This window comes from Dromaius novaehollandiae, chromosome 2, assembly GCF_036370855.1.
Source record: "Dromaius novaehollandiae isolate bDroNov1 chromosome 2, bDroNov1.hap1, whole genome shotgun sequence".
NCBI classification, from domain to species: Eukaryota; Metazoa; Chordata; class Aves; order Casuariiformes; family Dromaiidae; genus Dromaius; species Dromaius novaehollandiae.
Window position 1 is genome coordinate 2,629,087 of NC_088099.1, and position 20,790 is coordinate 2,649,876.

Below are 20,790 nucleotides of genomic sequence, written 5' to 3' on the forward strand. Positions count from 1 at the left end.
TGGTGATGTCCGTAGGCCAAGCTGGAAGTAACAGAACAGTGACATCAGTCTAGGTGTCCCATGGCTAGGGTAACATAAGCATAGCTATACTGCAGGATGCACAGTGAATACATTTGATTTCCAAAGGGATTTATAGGCTTCTTCAAGCAGGGCAATAGCTGTCCTGAGAAGAGCTGTATACACTCACAGGTATAAAAGGATCAGCAGGAGAATTCATGTATGACTGTAACATGTGTTTTATTTCTCTTATTCAAGAGTAAACAGAACTGAGAATAGGAATGAAGCAATCAAGGATCGATGGATTTTTGTTTGCTTTCTACAGCCAAACTGAGAACTCCCTGCTCTTGTCAGAGTGCATGAGTGTGTGTGTGCCTGTGTGTTTTGGTGGGAGTAGGAGCAGGGGAGGGAGGTGTTTCTGAGTGCAACACCTATTGCATTAATGAGAGGTCAATGTGCAAATTGCCTTGTCCTCACCAGCAAGAGCGCTGAGCGATAACAGTGAAGTGACGCTTGCTGCAGGGAACCAGCTGCTCTTGCAGAGGCTAGTAGTAGGAGAAACAAACAAACAAAAATAAAATAAAAATAAAATAATCCACTGAAAACTTCCATAAAAGCAAATCAGAACTAATTCTCCCCAGCCTTTGAATAAAATCTTCTGGTACTGTAGACGTCTGCATCTGCTGAGATGAAACTATCTCTAGGAGTCTTTCCATGCAACTGTGGATATGCATTAATTAAGGGAAATAAGCCATACTTGAAGACCTAGTGTTTTTACACAGGTCCTTGACTATAACTGAGGTCTCTAGATGCAGCTTTTAATTAACCCACCTGTTAGCTCAGTAAAGGCAATGGGCCAAATGGACTCTTTCTGCTCACTGGATTGTGTCGTAGCCAACTACTCAGCAAGGATTTGATTCAGATCCCTTGGCTGGACCATGCAATTCATGGGAGCCCTAAGTGGTCTGTCATTGTAGTAGCAAACAAGCTCGTGATTGCATGGCTTGTACCACAATGAGCTTGGTTAATCTCGAAATGCTCAGGCCTACTCTTCAGTCTATTGTTGGCAACATATCCACAAAGCAGGACATGCTGTCACAGAAGGAAATAAAGAGATGGATGGATGTCTTTGTGGAAAAGCCAGATGGTTAAGTGAGACAGCTGGCCACAGACAAACAAAAATTATGGCTAATGATCAAGCCAGGTACCAGCCAGAGTCAACAAACTCCATACTGGCTCATTCTAAATTTAGTGTTTAAATTTAGCAGGACACCCTGATGTGCATGTAAACCTCTAAACTCTCCCTCTCCTGGAAAATGTTTTCCCTTCTCTAATTTCATGCAGCAGACATTTGCATTTCCAAGAGCAGCATTGATGACATGTTTGAGAGCTTAAATAGCAGAAAAAAAGGGAGAGGAAAGGAAAGGATCTCATCTGATTATCCAGAAGTGCCAGCATTCAGTAACAGCTCAAACCTCCTGATGGAATTTCATCTTCCATCCCTTGTCACTCAGTCCCTTCCCTTCATTTTATGGCATCCTCACTTCTGAGTAAAGGAAGCTGGTGCAGACATCCATGTCTCTGACACACCCCCAGGAAAGGACACATCTGAACTCCTGTTTCACCTTGAGAGCACTCGCACTGGTGGAGAAAATTTCTGTTTTGTAAGGCCGTCAAAACTGGTCCTGTAGACAAAATTGCATTTTTCTAATGAAATAAAATGCCTGCCTCTGCATCATTTTTTTTTAATAATGAAGGTATTACATATAATTTGATTCAGAGTCGAGACACATTTAGGCACTGTAAAGGCTTGGAGAAAACACTTGACTCGTTTAAGTCAGATTTCCTTAACAAAGGCCAGTAACTGAATTTCAGGACAAATACACCGAATCATCTGTCAGCTGAACTTGTGCATTGCTTGCAGAATGACACCCCTTCGTGGTGTGATAACCTCGAGGGACATGAAGCACAAGTCCTGCCAGCACAACTTGCTGCTGTGTTTGAGGAGATGAGTCTTTTTTCTCATTCTTCTTTCCTGTTACCTAGATTCAACCTCTGGCCTCTAATTCTCCCTTCTCCTTTCAAGATTAAAGACCTCTTTGCCAGACCCTCAGCCTTTGCACAAAACACCAGAAACCTCTAAAAACATGACCCAGCCAGTGGAGAACCCCAAGTTTGTCCTTTACCCTGCAAACGCGCACGTTTGCTTTACCAATACCAGGAATCCCAGGGGCTCCCCTCCTGCTAATAAAGGTAAGTATGTACATAAACATTTGCAAGGGGCGGGGGGGGTGATGAGGTGTTAAGTGGAAATTTCTTTACTTAGCAGTGTTGATTTGTGAGCCTTAGGGGAAATATGCTAGGGGCCTCAGTGAAGAGGCTCTGGATTGATTTTATTCTTATCCCACTGTGTCAGCCAGAGCTATAATAAATAAATGATAATAATAACAATTAGATTTTGCTCTGTTATAGGGCTATTCATCCAGAGACCTCAGCATCTGGGAAAAGGGGGCATTGCTATCTCTGCTTTCCAGATTTACTTGCAACCATACAGCAAGCTACTGAGGGTAGAGCCCAGGCCTCTCTGCGTCCTGAAGAACTGGACTCGCTGCACTAAGGGAGTTGTTAAGACGAGGCTGCCTGCATTTAAATAAAACTTATCATGCATACTTTAGCTATTGAAATCCTGGCTGGCTGGAATGCTGGGGTTAGCCAGATTACATTTCATACATGCACGCCTGACAATTTCACTTACCTAATTCTTACATTCAAAGAAAAAGTATGCCGGTGCCTCTTTCGTGCAACAAATGGATCCTATTAACTCAGAATAGCTTTGGTTTTAACTTTATAGTTTCAGGCTTCCTGGTAATGTATTGCAAGGTTTATGCCTTGGCTCTTCAGAATGAAGAAAAAAATACGTGACCAGGTTTTAGCCAGGACATGCTGTTTCTTTTGGGTGTGTCTGGGGGTATATATGAATTTGAAAAAAAAGTATACGTATTTTTGCATGCAGTTTCAGTGTTTAGAATTAGATAGCTGTCTGATAGGTCAGAAGTTCAATTCAGAAATCATCTGAGGTTCCAGCTTTCATGTCTCAGGATCTGCTTGGTATGAACTGGACTGAAATCTCCCCCGTGCTGGTCCCCACCCATATCCTGGTGCGACTAATCTGGTTCATATGCCTCTGCACTGGTCTGGGTTTCCAACCCCTGAGAACATGCTTTCGTGTTTAGAAAAGATTATCAGGGGGATTGGGCTGGATCAAGTCAGACGGGAGACAGGACCATCCCTGCCCAATTCAAAGGCTATCGGGTATTAGGTTGTCTCTTTGGAGCCTGTGTCCAGTGATGCAGTCAGTGACAAGTGGAAATAAATGGAGTTACCACACCAAATGCCATCCAGAAATTGCCCCTCTGAAATATCCCACAACTGAGGCTGCTAAGGTGGGAGAACTCTCTCGACTTGTTCACTTTTTAGCTACCAAGCAGGTGAGTTTCCTTGACTTATGTCACGGCGCTGCAGATCAGGCTCACCGCAATCTGCGCCCTGGAGCCAAGGCCCTGAGAGAGGTGTGGGGTGAAGCCCATCGAAATCATGAGGGTGGAGAAGGTTATGCCGGTAGAAATTATGTCTTCCTTGCTTTTGGGTCTTCTCTGACCTCCTCAGCAACTCCTACACCTTCCGGTGGTGGTGCGTGCCCTCAATTCGGCAGACTTTGGTAAGTGAACTCCATCCACTGACTTGCGATGACTCCCGACTTACACGACACGGGAAAGAATTGGGCCTGAATCTATGCAGTATTACTCGTTTCTCCATAATACAGTGGAAGATTTGCTAACACCAATTCTGGATTTAAGCAGCCTCTTATCTAAAGGTCTAAAAGTCCTATGCAGTTTTTTTTTCCCACAGCGTTCTTAGAAGAAAAGAAAAGAGAAAGTCATCCCACAATACTGAGAGAAAAAATGAAGGAGACTAGTTTAAAAAGTGATTAGAGATACGGAAAGGCCCAAACTGAGCTACTTCAAAATGAGTTCACTTTTAGAATACAGTGAATATCTGCCCTCTGAGAAACAGACCCTTTGAAGTGTCTCCTCCTGAGATCCATAAATGACCTACCATTCTGAAACTTTTGGATAACATTTTCTGCCTCGTTATTTCTGGGTCATTTACCAAATGCTGTTTCCCCTAAAGAAATTGCTTCTGTAGGCTGAAACACCCCTTTTTTGCCTTTCCATGATGGAATGCATCCACACAACTTTTAATTTGCTTTTAAAAAAAGGCGTGTGTATCAAATAAAAGCAGTTGAAATGAGAATGAACCATGCCACAAAATTGCCTCTCCCTTTTCACCTCCTGCTTTGGTCATAAATTTCTTTGCACAGGATGTTTTCAAGTTTCATTGCTTTCTTTCTGTATCAGAACTGAGGCATTTTTGCATAAATTGATAATTCCAAACAAATGGGAAATTGCCTCCTGCTCTGCTCTAGCAAAAATTGATTTCTTCCAAAGTACGAAAGATGGCTAGAAGGGAGGATGAGGTGGATCATGATTCAAAGGCCTGCTGAACAGACCGTGCGGGCTGTGGAGTCTCCTCTCCTAGTTCATTAACCCTCACAAAACACTCTGTTCCTGAAAGCCATCAGCAGTGAAACCCCACCAGTTCCACTGTGGCCAGGCTTTCCCTTTTGATTTCCATGCATATCTCCATTCCTGTGGCTGGTGAGTTCTTTTGAAGAATAACAAATAACGGCTTCATCTGTACTAGTAAACTAAACACAGCCTGGCTCTGGCTCAGGCATTTCTCTGGCTCTGAGGTTCACTAAGCATGGTCTGACCACATTTATATTATTAAACTCCCATAGTCTACAAAACAGAGCGGCTGCATCTGAATTGCCTGTGGGGAATGGTCCCTGGACTGTGCTAACTTGTGGTCCGGGTCAAAACCGTGCTGGGGACAGTTGCAGCAATTAACCAGTCTGACTGACTGAACTTCAGGGCCTGGTAATATTCCTTGACACTGATTTTTTTTTTTTTCCCCCTAGGATGGATGTGGCCAAAGTGCTCGCTTTTCTGTTGCCCGGTGTCTTGGGCTGCCTTTTGAGCTGGGGAAAAACATTTGCAACACAGCTCTGAAGCCAAAAAGCTGTGTTTTAATTGTCCCTATTCCCAGAGGAATGTCAGCATTTCAGGTGTCACAGCCAAGATCAGGCCTCTGTTATGTTAGGCTCTGGGAGATGGGAAGACTGTCTTCGTTTGGCAAAGCTGCCTGTCTAAATAGAGAGTGCAGAGACAGAAGAAAGAGGTATAAACAGGACTAGAGCAGAAAGAGATTTTTCATCCTCTCCCCAGAAGTCTTCCACATCCACCCAGCGAGTCCTCCCTCTCCTATTTTTAACCAACGGCCCGATACCAGAACAACAGTCGCTTGTCATTTGATCTGCCTGAGCCACGAAAGACGGAGAAATGAGAAAAGATCCCCCAAAACTCGGTGAGCCCGAGCGCTGGCGGCGTGCCAGGGAATGCGGGGAGGATCGGGCTGTGGGGTTGGAGGAATGCAGGCCTTCCTATCTCTTTTCCCAAACATTCCCGTCTGCAGCAGACTAAATATTTTCACATGCTGCTGCTCGAACACCCAAGTTCACGGCCGAGCAGAGGAGCAGCGCGACGCTCCTGCGGTGATGGTCCTCATTACAGCCTGGCCCCAGGCCAGCTGCCTGGCACTGGGTATCGCGTTGCGGCTTCTTTTGCCTCCTCTGACGTTTTTCGGACTTTCATCTCCTTCCATTTTTCCAGCCCCCATCTGTGCTCTTCAGTATTGACTGGTTTCACCCCACTGTCCAGTATGTTTTGCTCTTCTCAGGGCATCGAGACCTCAGAAGAGCGTGAGACCTGTGTGCGTGAGGTTCCTTCAGCTGTAGGACATGGCTGACCACGATTATTGGAGCCCCAGGCGCTCTCGGGAGGTCGCTGGCTGGGTGTGGGCAGAGTTAAGTTCAGATCACAGCCCCCTGCCAAAGACTTCTCTTATGATCCCTGGCAAGTCACTTAACGACTCTTATCCACCTCTTGGAATTGGGGTGAAAGCTGTTTCGGTGCTTTACAGAGGTTATTCTAGGACATGTTTATTTATAATTATGCAGTGTTCCAGTGTTATATTGAAAGAGGTAGTTCAAAGAGAGAGATAAATTTCTTGACGAGGGAGGTGTTTGGAGGCTTGATTACAGCCTTTCATTAGGCATGTATACGAGCAAACAAGACTGGGACCACCTTGGCCCTGGTCCTGGCTCTTCTCTGACCCTCGGTGCCAATCTTTACCTTTCTAGGTAAGATTCAGCTAGCGGATTCAGATACATAAATGTAGGTAGGTGCATGAGAGCTGAGTATCTGTGACCTCATTTTAATTGATGGATTAATAAAGTTAAGGAGCTGTACATTTCTCCCTAAAGCAAAGACCTACATTTTGTCAGCTGAATTTGTCTCTAGGCTCCACTGAACGAAATTACTAGATCTGCGTCATCCATCTAAGGTCCACTGGGAGGTTCGGTGCCTTGTATGGGGTTCAGTTGCCTGGACACAGATGTTTGGGGCCATTCAAAATACCCTGGGCTATTCCACCTGGGCTCCTGGAATTTGCCAAAAGGGAGGAGGTTTCCTGTAGATCCTCTATTGCATCTGCAAGCCCTGAGTGGATGACTTGGATACTCTAAGGCATTTCAAATGGCGTTAGGCACCTAAGTACAGGCAACAGAGTCCCACCCCTGGTGCATACGGAGACACTTTCTTGTGAACGCACCTGGGTGTATAAATCTGTGAGCAGAATCCTGCCTGTGGTGCCCGTTCTACGTGCATGGACAGCTGCAGTGCAGCATTAACAACAGAACAATAATGACCTGGATCTTTTTGAAAAGCACATGCTCAGTAACAGTGAGACTAATTGGGAATCCGCAGCCTTACATGCAACTTACACATTGCACAGCATCGAAAGCCAGAAGGTACCACGATGAACACCTACTGTGGCCTGCTGCTTTAGATGGGTGATAGTCCACCTAGTCACTCCCTTAGCAAAACAAATAATCCTTGCAGAGAAAGAGATCAGAGTTGTGCTTCTAGGGAGATATCCAGTTTCAATGTAAAAGTACCGAGAACTAAGAAAGTTACCATTGCACTGATAATGGTCACTCATAAATGAAGCCATTTAGAAGAAATAGGACCTGAATGTCTGCTGACAGCTGGTACATCCTCCCTTTAGACTAGCATTTGGAAGTTTTATTCTTTTCACCCACAGTCCTGTGACACCATGGTGGAAATAACACCAGGGCTGGAAGTAGGGCTGTCAAGGGTAACTAGAAGGGGAAGGTTTTTTTGAACAAGTTCTGACAGGTCATAAGAAATGAACATTTTCCAGCCTACTTACCAGTTAGAAAAATCCTTATACTTCTAAACCATCCAAATCTGAGTACTTAGTGATATTTTAAGATTTAGATCTTCCAGACTTGCTAGAGAATTTGAACTCTGGCTGCCCATCATGTCTGCTCCCTTAACTTCTCTACATAGGCTGCATTCCACTGTTTTCCGCAATGATGCTGAACACATCTATACATGGTTAATATTTTCACATAGGCTGCCCATAGATAGGCATCTAATGTCATTGGAGATGCCTTAAGGTACCCAAGACATCTGCAAAGGACTAGCAGAGTTAAAGGTCACTTGCCTTCTGCTGGAGGCCCAGCAAGATGCACCTTGGTGCTTACAATGGCTTTAGACACCTGTATTTAGGCAAATGAATTGTACATTTGGAGAAAAATTCAGCTCCAGATTAAGATGCTTACTTTTATACTTCTGCATACCAGTGTCTGTGACTCAACTAGATGTTTAAGCTCCTCTTCCTTTGTCCAGTCCCACAGTGGAGAAGTCATCTTTTGGTTTTTTTGGAGAGCTTGGCACTCCTTGCACCTGGAATATGTATGGTAGTGAGGTGCTCTGTAGTCCTTTATGGCTATGGATGTTAGTTCCCTACTTTCAGCCAGACATTTCTGAAGTCTACCTTTCCCTTCTCCCTCTCCTCGACATACACATCTGTGCCTTAATTTATTGATATATAAAGGTTTCCAGAATCTTTCAGTGAGATACAGATTTTCCTAACATAAAAAACTCACTACCCATAGTAAAACTGTGTTCTCCCTAGGAAGGGACCAGGAAGCTCAGGCAGAAAGGACTTTCCACCTCCTGAAACTTTGTCAACAAAGAAGTGTTACTGTGGTGTAACATATAACCCAGTAATTTCATCCCTCTCAGTACTGCTGCACTTGCAGATTTCCACTGATTTGGGTCTGGCAAACCAAAATATATTTCAAAGCTGGCTGAGATAAATCTGCATGGAGCTCTATTATACTATATACATAAAACCATTTGCGGCCACTGCATCTTCCTTTGGATGCTCCACTAGATTGACCATGAGAAAGCTAAATGTGTTGGTGACACATTTAAGGTCCTGAAGTCCAGCAAGGGGGGACACCATCCCGTGATAAACAGTGACATATGAGAAAAAAGTGAATTTCCACAGTATGCTTTCTGTGTTGTCCAGAGGTGACTTTTGAAATCAGGGACATGTAGCCCTTTCTTTTCCTACCTCCTTCCCTCCTGTGATGTTTTCTCTATGCATGTGTGTCAGGAAAGGAGAAAAGCAAAAGAAGAGCTCACATGGAATTTTTCTTGTCATAGAATTATTTATATTAGGGTAGATTTTGATATAGATTTTTTTTGTTTGTTTTTAAAATTCTGGTGGCCTTTGCCCTTTTTAGTCCTAGGGACTAGCTACAGCACTTGAAGAGATATCTCATCACGAGTAGTCTGAATGAGTTTCTTATTTGCCCTCATTAGTTGCATAAACCTGTTGAATATGAATTTCAGTGCTACTAGATGTTCCTATAGAGTAGATGGAGATTCTTATAATCTTAGAACAATCAACAAATGGGTGTTTTTGAATCTCTTCCCTCACTTGCCAACCTCTGTGTTTTCCTTATGGTCTCAACAGATGCTGGCTGCTGGAAAATACCTGCAGGAGGGTAGATACACTTTAGGCAACACAGCATTTGCTGTTGAGAGATAATCCCCTGTGAAGTCTGACTATATTTCTCATGGTTCAAGCACTCACCCTGAAACTCAAACAACTTGGTGTGTGCCTGGCTTGAAGCACTGGTATCAGACTAGGCAGGAAAATATTTCTGCATGTTGTGTGCTTTGTCTTTGTGGTGCCTGTTTGCATACACGTATAATTTGCATTCCTTTTTATATGGAAAGGAGATATCCAATATTAGCATTAAAGGAAAAGCAGTATAGTGGGGTATAGTGCCTAAGCAGAAGTTAAAATATTTGGCTTCTCTGCTTATCCTTATCATAGACTTGCTGAAAAATGTTCAGAGTAACTTTAGGACATATCTACCTATCAGCAGAAGATGGGCTCGTAACCTACTGTAGTGCACCTGTGTTAGCTGGGTCTAGATGGCCCAGGTGATGGGAGTGATGAGGATATAGCGCTGTTAGTTTATGCTAGAAAACAAATGACTTTCCCAGGAGGATTTCTGCTGTGATCACTAGCAATACTGCTAGCTAAAGCCCCTGCCTCAGGCTTACCCTTATAATTGTCCATGGTAGCTAATCCCACTAGCAAGTGCAGGCTGCACTCATCCATTTATCTGCCAAATATCTGCTTCACTCTATCAGAGGAATCATGGGCTAGTGCCTACAGCAGGTGGGACCTCAGGCTATAGGTGGGCATCACTCAGATTGTCATGCCTCAATGAGCCCTATTAATGAGGATATTAGTTCTTGTTTTGCATCATGTGTGTATGTTTAGTCTCACTACATTAATGAATAGGCCATTAGATAATGCCACTGTGACAGAGGCCCTTTATAGTTTGGTCTTGTCAGCCTTGCATATACTGTATTTAATAGCAGGCTCCAGAGTACTCTCCATCCAGGCTGTCTTCGAGAAAGCCAAAATTTGAGTCTGTCTTCTGGGAAGCCCCTTCTAGGGGCTAAGCCCCTTCTAGGCTAGACTTAGGGCTCTACTGGCTGACCATTATAATCCCATAAAAGGCAGGTGGACTAACCGGAAACCTTAAAAAATTACTAAGCAATGATGAATGCCCTGTAAAGTGATTTCTGGAAGAATTTCCTTCCTCTGATGGGATATCCCAGGAATATGCTCCAGCAGATAAGTGATATAGGTATATAAACTGTTTGGCTGTAAGTTCATTGTGAAGGGACTGGGCATGGGCAGGACTGTATATAACAGTATAAATACAGTTCCGTGCTTCCACTCCCTTCTAGAAAACAGAAGTAAAATGTCCTTCCTACACTCTATTGCTCATGACTCTGTCCAGCTGGTTTGAAAAGGCCTTATCTTTCAATACGTCTTATTGAATAGAGGTTTATGGACTCAGCTTTTACCCTAAACCGTCAGAATCTCTGATCCACTATTTCTTGACTGAAAGCCCCCTCAGACCACATCTGCCTGTGATATGTTTATTCAGTGCTGGGCATAAGAAGATCCCCACTGCTGGCATTTCAGTGCTACTGTTATCCAAATAGCAGGAATAACCAACCAACAAACTGAGTGTCTGAAACCACTTCCTAAGAACGTTAGTGGCTCCATCAGGAAGCGCTTGGACACATGGGACCATGTTTTCCATCGAGGAGAGTCTGAAAAAATCTTTCAGCACATGCTAGAGCTCAAAAATTGTCACACTCCATTATGTGCAATTCACCCCGCTCCCAGTTTTGTTTCCACATTAACATTTTTTGCATTTTTTTCCTTCTATTTTCAATCTGTTTGCCATTTCCTCCATGTTCCCATTGTCAGAGCTGAGCTCTGGAAAAGGGGAACATTTCCCACTGGTTCTTCCCGTACTTGCCCAGTACAATGGCGTTCCAGCTTTGACTTCTCTGGGGAGGACATTTTATCTTAAGCTAATATTGAATTTCTGGGATTAATATACCAGCTGGTTAGGAAACAAAACAAGCCAGTTCCAAGAAGCATTTGCTTTCTGATAGCGAGCAAGATAGAGAGTGTTGATTGGGTCTTGATGACTTCTAATTATAGAAGACTAAATTATAAACATTAGCAATCTGAAAATTTGAAGCCAGAACTTTAGCTAGTCCAGTAAGTCAATACAGCTACAGTGATATGCATCAGAAAAAGTCCTAGGCTTAATCCATCAGGTTCTTTAGGTACCTTCCTCGTAGCCAGCTCCATGGAATGTCAAGTACCAGAGTTAAATTTAGGTGCAGATACTCCATCATGGTCCTGAATTCTCCATCAGGATGAATTTAGGTGGAATCATGATGCAAAGGAAAATGCACCAGATGAAAAATGGATGTTATGCCTAATTAAAAAAAAATAATCAAAAAGCCCTAAGGTTTCGTTCCTCATACTGCCACAGAACTTTCTATAGACTATAGCAAATTGCTTCACTTCTTCTTCACTTTGATTGCCCAACAGTGAGAAGAGGAAAGAAACATCTTCCTGCCTTACAGATCCATGCCACGAGTAGGCTTATTATGATTGTGATCCTTGCATCCTTATTGCTGTTTTTGACCACCTAAATTTTCCTGGCTTTTAGTGGGAGTTAAGCCTGTAAAATTCCCTGGACTTAGCAGCCAGCAGCCAGAATGCATCTCGTGTTGCCTAATTAAAGTCAAGAGGACTGGTAGAATGTTTTTCTCCACAGCCATAATCTCTCTCACATTTTGTTCTGCTTTGATTGTACTGGGCACGTGTGGCCTATGAAAATCTGTGTTGGGTCATATGACAGGCGACAGGCTTTGACTGTGGCTGTGGCAAGGGAGTGAATATACCTTGGAGAAGGCTCCTTAGAGCTCAAAACCTTGCTGTGCATTTCACATAGCCTTCAGAAAGTGGCCAACCTCTTATTAATTTTGGCCAGGTCGTCACAAATAGGGTAATTCAGAGGAAAATAATGGCTGGTCCCCTCTCTCTCCATTTTATTGTCTTCAGCGAGTTAAAGCAATGTCTCTGCTTCTCTTTTTATGAGGCAGTATTTAAATATTTGGAGAAATAGGCTGGGAAACTGGAAGCTGAGATGTTTATTGACTACATGGAGCTTTACTATAAGTAACAATAATTGGTCAGTTCATTTCATCTCACAAATTCATTCACTTAGGGCCCTCTTAACTGTATGTAATTTGCCTGAGGACAGAAATCACATTTGGCACTCTGTAGCATCTAGACTGGGCAAGGAGGCTTGGTTTACGACTGAAAATCTTTGGCATTGTCACAGCGCAATTATTACATTACAAAACCAGGTTGATTTACCCACATTTTCACCTCCTTACTAACGGTTTGCTACTAAGAGGATCTGAGGAGCCTGATGTAGCAGAAGACCTCAGGGCACTGGAGACACACCTACAGGTCCTGGGCACTTTCAAGCACCATTTATCATGTCACCTTCTCAGAGGAACCAAATGGAGCAAATAAAGCTGAAATGCTTCTTCTGTAGCCGACCACAGAAGTTAAAGCTTAAAGAAACTAGAGAAAAAATGTTAAACTTGCTAAGGAAGAAGAAAACTGGAATACAGAGCTCTCGTCAGGCCAGGGACACTCAGACCACTGCTTGGGGGATGCTCACTGGAGGTGCAGATTCAAGGGGAGGGCGGAAGACCCTACCCACACAGTGGCTGGTCCTTAGCATCCTCTTTATTTTCCCTCTCCTGCTTGCTTCACTTCCTGAAGTGTGATGTGAATCTTATCGGGTTCCTCTCAAGTGCTGTCCAGGTCACCCATCTCCTGGTAAAATCTTCTAGCCATAATGCTGCTATCCTCAAAAGGTCCTGGCAATTCTGCCTGTGGCCACATTTGAAGAAAAAAAAAAACAAAGGGAAAGATTTTGAAGCTCCTCATTTCCCCCAAGACATTGCACAGGTTCCCAGCATACGTCTTTGTACTCCACCTTGGCGGTCAGACACCCAAAACGAATTGTGGCACACTAATTTTAGGCACCCTGGCTTTTCCTAAGTGACTGATTTAGAGTCCAGCTTTGTTATTAGTTTAAACTGAGAAAGGTATGGTCCAACCCTCCTCTCTGACCACTTTTCCCCCCATTTGCTTTTTGGATAGATCGATTTTCCTTGGCTTCATTCACAAGAAAAGTGGTTAAGGACAAACGTGCTCAAGGGTAGCATCGATTTAAATGGCTTAAAGCTGTCATAAAACCCCATTGCCACCGAAGGCCAACACTCAGATAGTATTATTCCACCTCTCTGTGTAGGACATACCTTCTAACTATGTAATTAACAGGGGGGAGGTGGCTTAGCGGGTGTTTAGATTAGCGATTAGCACTGGGCAGATGTTCTTCGCATTCTTGTGTGGTGTCCAAAAGACTGCACAGCCCCTTCCTGCCTCTTTTTAACCCTGCCTCCAAACACCCTCATTCAAACAATTCTCTAGAAATACAATTTCGTCATTTCACTGGAGCAGAATCAAGTAAACTTCACTCTGGGGACAGAAAAGTATAATTTCCTCCATTTTTTGCGATAAGGAGATGGAAGCACGGCTATCAAATTAGCCAGCAAAAGGCTCTCAGATGCATTTCCCTGGGCCTAATATAGAGGTAAAGTCAACATTTAGCCTTCACCCCTTGTCATAAGAAGGGCATGTGTCCAACGGTTTGACACTTTCCCTAATGAAACTGTCTGGTCTAATAAAAGAAATTACTTGACCTGCAACACTTTTCTCCCACACAGTTTAATGTTAACATGGATATGGCAAAGCTACAGCTATTCCTCCCCATGCTTGTATCATGGGTAAGCAGATCAGATTCTCGCATCCCAGTGACTGAATGGCATCCTGAAGTGTATTCCCTATGATAAAAGTCAAAATAAACTGGAATTCATATGGCAGTGATTCAGGGCACATGCATGTGCATGTGTATATGCATACATTAGCTCCTCTAAGGTGGACATCTGCAGTGCACTCGCCAAGGTTTGAGCTGGTCCCCCATATGTCTCTACGTAGAAAATAGATCGAAATAGGCATTTTAGGATAAAATTAATTTGACTTCAGACATCTGCTTTAGGAATGGTGCCCTCAACTCCAATGACTAAATTGAATAAGTCTCCATGGACTGTAAATTCGAAAGACTGGCTCGGATGACGATATCTGCATTATAGACTCTCTAAAGTTAAGTGAGATGAATGCCACTCTGAATGCTGCTTTGTCATTTCAGTGGGGGCTTCCCAGGCTAGCAGGAAGCTTGAATTTCCTTCATGCTAAAAGAAGTGTTTGGCATGAAAGCTTTTAAAGTCTTCTAATTTCTGGAAGTTTTCCCACTTCAGAGCAGAAAATGACAGCTAATGGCTGGATGACATTGGGGAAACCATATCCTTCTCATTCTTCTGTTCGTAAACACAAACTGTTTCTTAGGCATTATAAAACCCTGTATAAAATAATATAAAACCCTGTAGCAGCACTGAAATAATTTTCATTACACTAATTTTCACCTGTCAAGGTTTTACTCCAAAGTTTCACCGTGCACTTTGGAGAGCAGCTTCTTTTTGAACTAAAGGCCCTACAAACACAGAAAAGTTATCATGCCATCACGGAGCAATTCTTCTTATTGGCTGAATGATTATAATTCCTTCCATGAGCTGTAAAGCTACACATATGGCTTTACTGCTCCAGAGTTATTTTAATAAGGATTCCCCTTAGGGCTGTCCAGACAGCAGATGGCATCGTATGTGAAAATTAAACTCCTGAACTGAGGCTCCAAACCTATTATGAGGCTTATAAAATACACCTGGAGAGTTTAGGTAAAGTGGAAAAGCCAGGAGGTTCTCAGTGAAAACGGAGATTGCTGAATGCACAGATAGAAAAGTCCCTTTTTATTTCTCAGTGCTAGTGCAATGACTGACTTGTCTCGGACTTCTTTTCACGAGCCCCAGGACAGAGCTAAACGCTCTCTCATTTCTTGAGCTGCTGGAGCTTTGTGCCATATAAATTTAAAGAAAAACCACTCTTTTTGTTGTTGTTGTTGCTGCTGCTGCAGTTCAGTTTTAATTGCTGAAGGGCAGATGTGGAGTTGTTTAATACACAGAAATTCTGTAGTGATATTGAGAGTTTCCCCTTCCAGACAAGGCCTAAAGAGTCTGGTAATAAGCAAGTAGATACTGATTCGCCTGTATGGCTATAAGCAGAAAAGGGCAAGTGGTATCTGAAACCATCAGTGATAGGAAGCCTGAAGTGCCCTACAAAATGTTCTCACTTAGAAATGCTCTTCTGCGACCTCTGTGCCCTTATCCCTCTCCTTCCACTTGGTTCCAGCACTCCTGGTTGTGGTTTCTGGGCTTAGTTATTGGTGAGGGCAAGAAGCTGGAGGTGGACAGGAGCAGACGTGAGTTCATCTGCCCAGGCCTTCAGACAGTCAGCAGTGACTGTAAGGTTACGAAGTGTTCAGCAAAGAAATGGGTCTATATTGCTAGATTTAGCAATGCGGTGAGCAAAGGAGATGTCCCACAGTGCTCTTTAGTTGCAGAAACCACCCCCCTGAAACTGTGAACCCTTTTCCCTATATAAATACATTAAAAAAAAGAAAATTGTGAAAGCACCTATTACTCATCATGTGTTTAGCCATCTCTCATGCAACCACAACAGAACATTCATATAATGGTGGAGATAAAACAGACAATTTTCCTGACAGCCTTTACAGCTTACACTATCCCCAAATGTTGCTACAAGTGGTATAGTGGAGCTTATTTTCTGAAGTAGTAAAAGTTGGTAATCCAGGATGGGATTTAACTCACAGATTAAGACTCCCAAATTGAGATGCCTACACCTGAGAAAGCGTAAATCCATAATGCAGCTGCCTACAGCTGAGCTAATTCACCGTAACTCCCTTTATAGGCAATGGAGAGAACTAAATGCTCTCTATATGGGCACTAGGTATCTAAACCCTCATGGCAGTCAGTGGAGATCGAGTCCCAGCACTCAGAGGTCACTATTGCTGTGGTATTTATATTAAACATAGCCCACAGCAGAAAGTAGTGCATTTAGCACAACTGCTCTGCAAGACAGGGAAATGCTAATAGAAGCACTGAGGTACATCGGTCCAGCTACATACAACCCCCACATAATTTTAGGAGAAGAATTCAGCTCACCTTTTAGGATGTGGTGTCCACACCTACGTATCCATAAGTACCCCAGGTTTCTGAGCTCTTCTTAAAATCAATGGTTAGCTGGGACTTTGCTATCCATATCCATTGCATAGCTATGTTCATTTGCTTAAACACAGAGGTGTCCTGTATCATGCAAGTGTTGTAGGGTATCCCTCCTGACCTCCATATTTCCCCGCTGCAAGAGTGAGGACAGCCTCTAAATCTGTCAGTCTGCCAAATATGACATCTGTGCAAGTGTCTTAGACACTCTCAAATGGCACTAGAGGGTTGTATTTAGACAGGTGAATCAAGGCTTAGTGGAGTTTCTTGCTAGACTCTGTTGACTGTGTTGACTAGCCCTCCACTGCCTATAACGTGAGCTAAGACACTCTGCTCACTTGCAGACACCTACATGCAAAGCAATATGTGTCTTATGCTGCAAAATGAATCCCACAGCTGGTGTGCCACACTACTGGAACTGCTCCTACTCAGGTGAATCAAACTCTTGTTTAACATCCCTATCCGAATATCTCCCAGCAACACAGGAAATGAGAATTACCCCCTCCAAGATTGAATGCCAGTTTGCAAAATATGTCGAGTGCACTGGGGTACTTTAAGAAGAACAATGTTATATAAACACATGGATCATCCACATCCAGGAAATTTTATAGAGGTCCCGAGCTGTCAAGACCTGTGCCAGCTATGAAACAAGAGATGTGCTTTCAAAATGTTCCTGCCTGGTTTTGTGGGCATGACAAGATTCCACAGGTGCACGGCTTACTTCCACTTTACAAAAAGTAAACCTCCAAGCATTCAGAGAGCATCCCTGCCATCAGTCTTGTTTATATGAGGTGCAATGCGCTGATTCTTTGTGATGGAGGTGGCTTCCATGAAAGATATTCTTCTCTTCCTGCAAGTGAGAATCTTTCCAAAGAGGGTGTCAGGAAGAAGGGCAACCCGGTTCAGATAGCTAAACAAAAGAATCCAGGGCTCTCTTCCTCCCACCTAACTTTGGGTAACTGCAATATAGTTGTGCACTGCTGAGCTAGGCACCCTGGGCTCCATTTATAGTCAACAAAGAGAAGTAGCCACTTTTAAATGTGATTCATCATACCTATTTTAGGCAGCTATTTTAGGAGTAGATGAATCATGCCCTAAACTCTGTTGACTAGCTCTCCATTGACTCCAAGGGGAGCTTAGGAAGGTTAGTTCAGCTGCAAAAAATCGACATTCTAGCCATTTACATTTGGTCAAATTAGTCCCATTTACAGTGTCCAGAACAGTCCTGCAGTCCAGAAGTTTGTCATGGCATCCCAACAAAAGTATTCAGGGCACAGAGAAGCTGGGATCCATGGATCGGAAGAAGCACTGGCACAGGGCAGTTACAATAGTATAAAGTAGGGGCAAGTAATGGCAGGAATGAGACACCATTTATTTCCATGTCCAATGAACATTTTCAATGACATTCTCTCACCAACCTTATGGAAGTGTTTTCCAGAAAACCAAACCAAACCAAAAAACAAACAAACAAAAATCCACTCTATCCTTTCCTCATCATTACTTCACTGCATAGTGAAATTTTTATTTACTCTTTTAACTATCTTCAGCAAAACCTTTCCAAGAGTATGGCAGGGCATTTGGGGATTCTTCAGTGGGAAGAAATAAGCTGAAGCGACACACACAGACCAGATAGGATAATGAAATCTGAAGGCATAAGATTACACTGCAGATATTTCAAAGGATGTGGTTTCCACAGAGACATTCACTCTGTTTTCCTTGGCAACTTTTTGCATTAGTCTCCACTCTCATTACAGATTACTCTTTATCTTTCAACCCTTCAATATGCCTAGACTTGAAGAGGTAGAGGAAAGGGCATGCCGAGAGTGCAGAACAATTTCTGCTTGGGCAGGACTTCAAATAGCGAGTCACCCAGCTGAGCTAACCGTGTTCTCCCCAGAAACAATTTTTATTGTTTTCTTATCAAATTTTATTTTGCTCTCATCCTGCTCTATGAACCAGAGGTGATGCCACTGATGGAGTGACACCGATATGAGCACTTTCAGGCCATAATTCTGAAGAAGCTTTGGTGATCTTACAGGGTCAACATCTATCTAAAACTCTAGCTGAGGCCAGTCGGTGCTTCTACAGTTGTCACTAGAATGGCACATGTTCATAATTCACCAAGGGGTTAGCTTTGGTGATGGGCTTGGGTGGAGGTGTGGAAATGAGGCCTTAAAATTCAACTGAAGGAAAAGGGTTTTTTTGGTGGTGGGGGTAAGTCTTTCCCCGCTCTTTCCCTCTCCAAGCCAGACTACACAGGGTTGAATTCAAACAAATACATGCCTGTGTGCTTCCCCTGGGGCAGGTATAAGGGCTCCTGATGGTTTGATGTTCCCTGGCCTGCAGAAGATAGCCCACGAATCAGAACATGATGGAAGAAGACTTTCCCACCTATTGCCTTTGCCTCACTCACATTTGGGGACTAATGATGCTAGACAGACTGGAATAGTTTCTGGAATAAAAGAGTAAAGCCGTGATGTGTATCTCCCCTCCTTCAAAACCTTGCCAGCAAGTCATTTGTGTTGGAAATCCTAGCATTGCCTCGGGGCGAAGGTATAGATTTGGTTTTGTCTGGGAAACATTGCTGTACTTTTCTACTGCCACAAACTGGCCTTAAAATATCTGAAAGCATTGGCTGGGCAGCTGCGAGGTGATGATACTGGCTGTACACTGTCTTTTCTCATAGTCCCCTGGGACAGGGTGGAGGGGATGTCCTGGGGAAATGGGATGTGTGCAGTGCTGGGGGGAAAGGCTGTGCTAAGGCACCACTGCTTTGAGAAGCTTAGTTGCTGCCTCCCTTCCTAATTTCTCTCTTCGATTCTGAGCTGAATAGCACAGGATCTGCAAAATTATAATGTTAATAGGAAGCAGTGAGAATTGTACAAATCCAGGAAAGATGATACCTAGAAACAAGAGAATGAGAATTGTTTCTCTCTAGAATGGAAATTGGGTTAAAATGAATCTTCTGAGAGATGAATGCATTTTCGTTTAACCAAAACTTCCTTTTAGCTTCCTCCCTCAACAACAACATTTCAGGTGCTGGAAAGACATTCAAATTCACATACTCACAGTATATTCACATACTCTAATTTTTAAATGATTGTCGTTAGATGTTCATTTTTAGCCACCCACACGAATGTTTCTCTGCTCCCATGTGCCACTGAAAATCTGGTTTTCCTTCTGTGGTGTTACAGGCTACAGCCTTAGCTGGTGTAAAATGGCATTTTTGCATTTGCTTTAGAGTCATGTGCCTTTACACCAGTTAAGGTGGATTCATCATGAACCAATGCAAAATAAAAGAGACAGGGGACTTTTAACACCCTTTGCATAGGTTAGCCGAGTGTTACACCTTGAGACTAGTGCTGTGGGCTTCTGCTTTACACTCCACCGCAGGTAAAGCCATGCTATATGTATTTGCAGATCCATACCATGGCTTCTCTCCTACTCTGCACTTGATACAGACATGGATAGTCATTTGAGGGCTCATGGTGGAGCGGAGACCTAAGCACTTTTCTGCAGGCTGGGAGCACGTTTCATCACAGGTCCCCAGGCTCAAAGGTGAGTTCCCTAGTTTCAGCTGACTGAAATGCCTTGGCTAAATGCCTTGACACTCACACCTAGAGCATCACCCAGGGAAGCTAAAGGTTCGGTGGGGTATCAAGCCATACCCTTTCTAAAAACAAGTTCAGTTACACCTCCTTAGCTCTGGTTGTGTGACCCCAATACTTACAGATAAACCAGAGCCATTCTGAGTGGTGCAATTGCAGCAGTATAGGCAATTGCTATTGCTCAAAATGTTAAAGAAAGTGCAGTTCTGCCCACAGGTCCTACAGTCATATTTGTACTCAAGGTGTACCCATGCCCAATCCAAGGCTTTGACCTTTTGACTTCACATGGTCTAGGAGCACTGGTCTACTGATTAAGACCTCAGTGGCTCAATACCCTATTTGATACAGGGCAAATAGTATGAGGAGGATTTTAAGTGGGACAGAAGTATCTAATTTATAGTAAAGCCAGTATGAGTGAAACATCAATGTCCCTCGGAAAAAAAAAAAAAAAACAGGCCTTAATCTTTGCACCTCAGTTTCTCTTCTGGCAAATGTGGATAGTGACCTTTCCCTATCTCCCAGGGGCTTTTTGTTGGGAAACATATTTTAGGCTTAGGAGGCCCTGTGCTGAGGAGAGTCACGGAAGCACCTTAGACAGACACAACTTGAATTCGACTTTTGCACGGGGTTGTGCTGTCACGTGCAAGCTGAACAATTCTAATTCACCGAGATATTTGCTCGAGGGCAAATAATTCAAGCAGAGTCTATTTTGACTTCCTACTGGCAGAATTCAGAATAGAGATTTTTTTGCTTGACACATATGGAGGACTTGCCAGGAGAAATTCCTATCCCCGGTATACTTTATGCAGCTAAATAAATACCATAACATGAATAAATATCATTAGTAATTGCTGATTGAGTTCAAGTCCCTCCACTTTCACAGAGGAAATGTTTTATTATAAACCTCAGTGAAATCTAACCTCAAACTTAGTGAGTGATCCCCCCCCCCCAAAAAA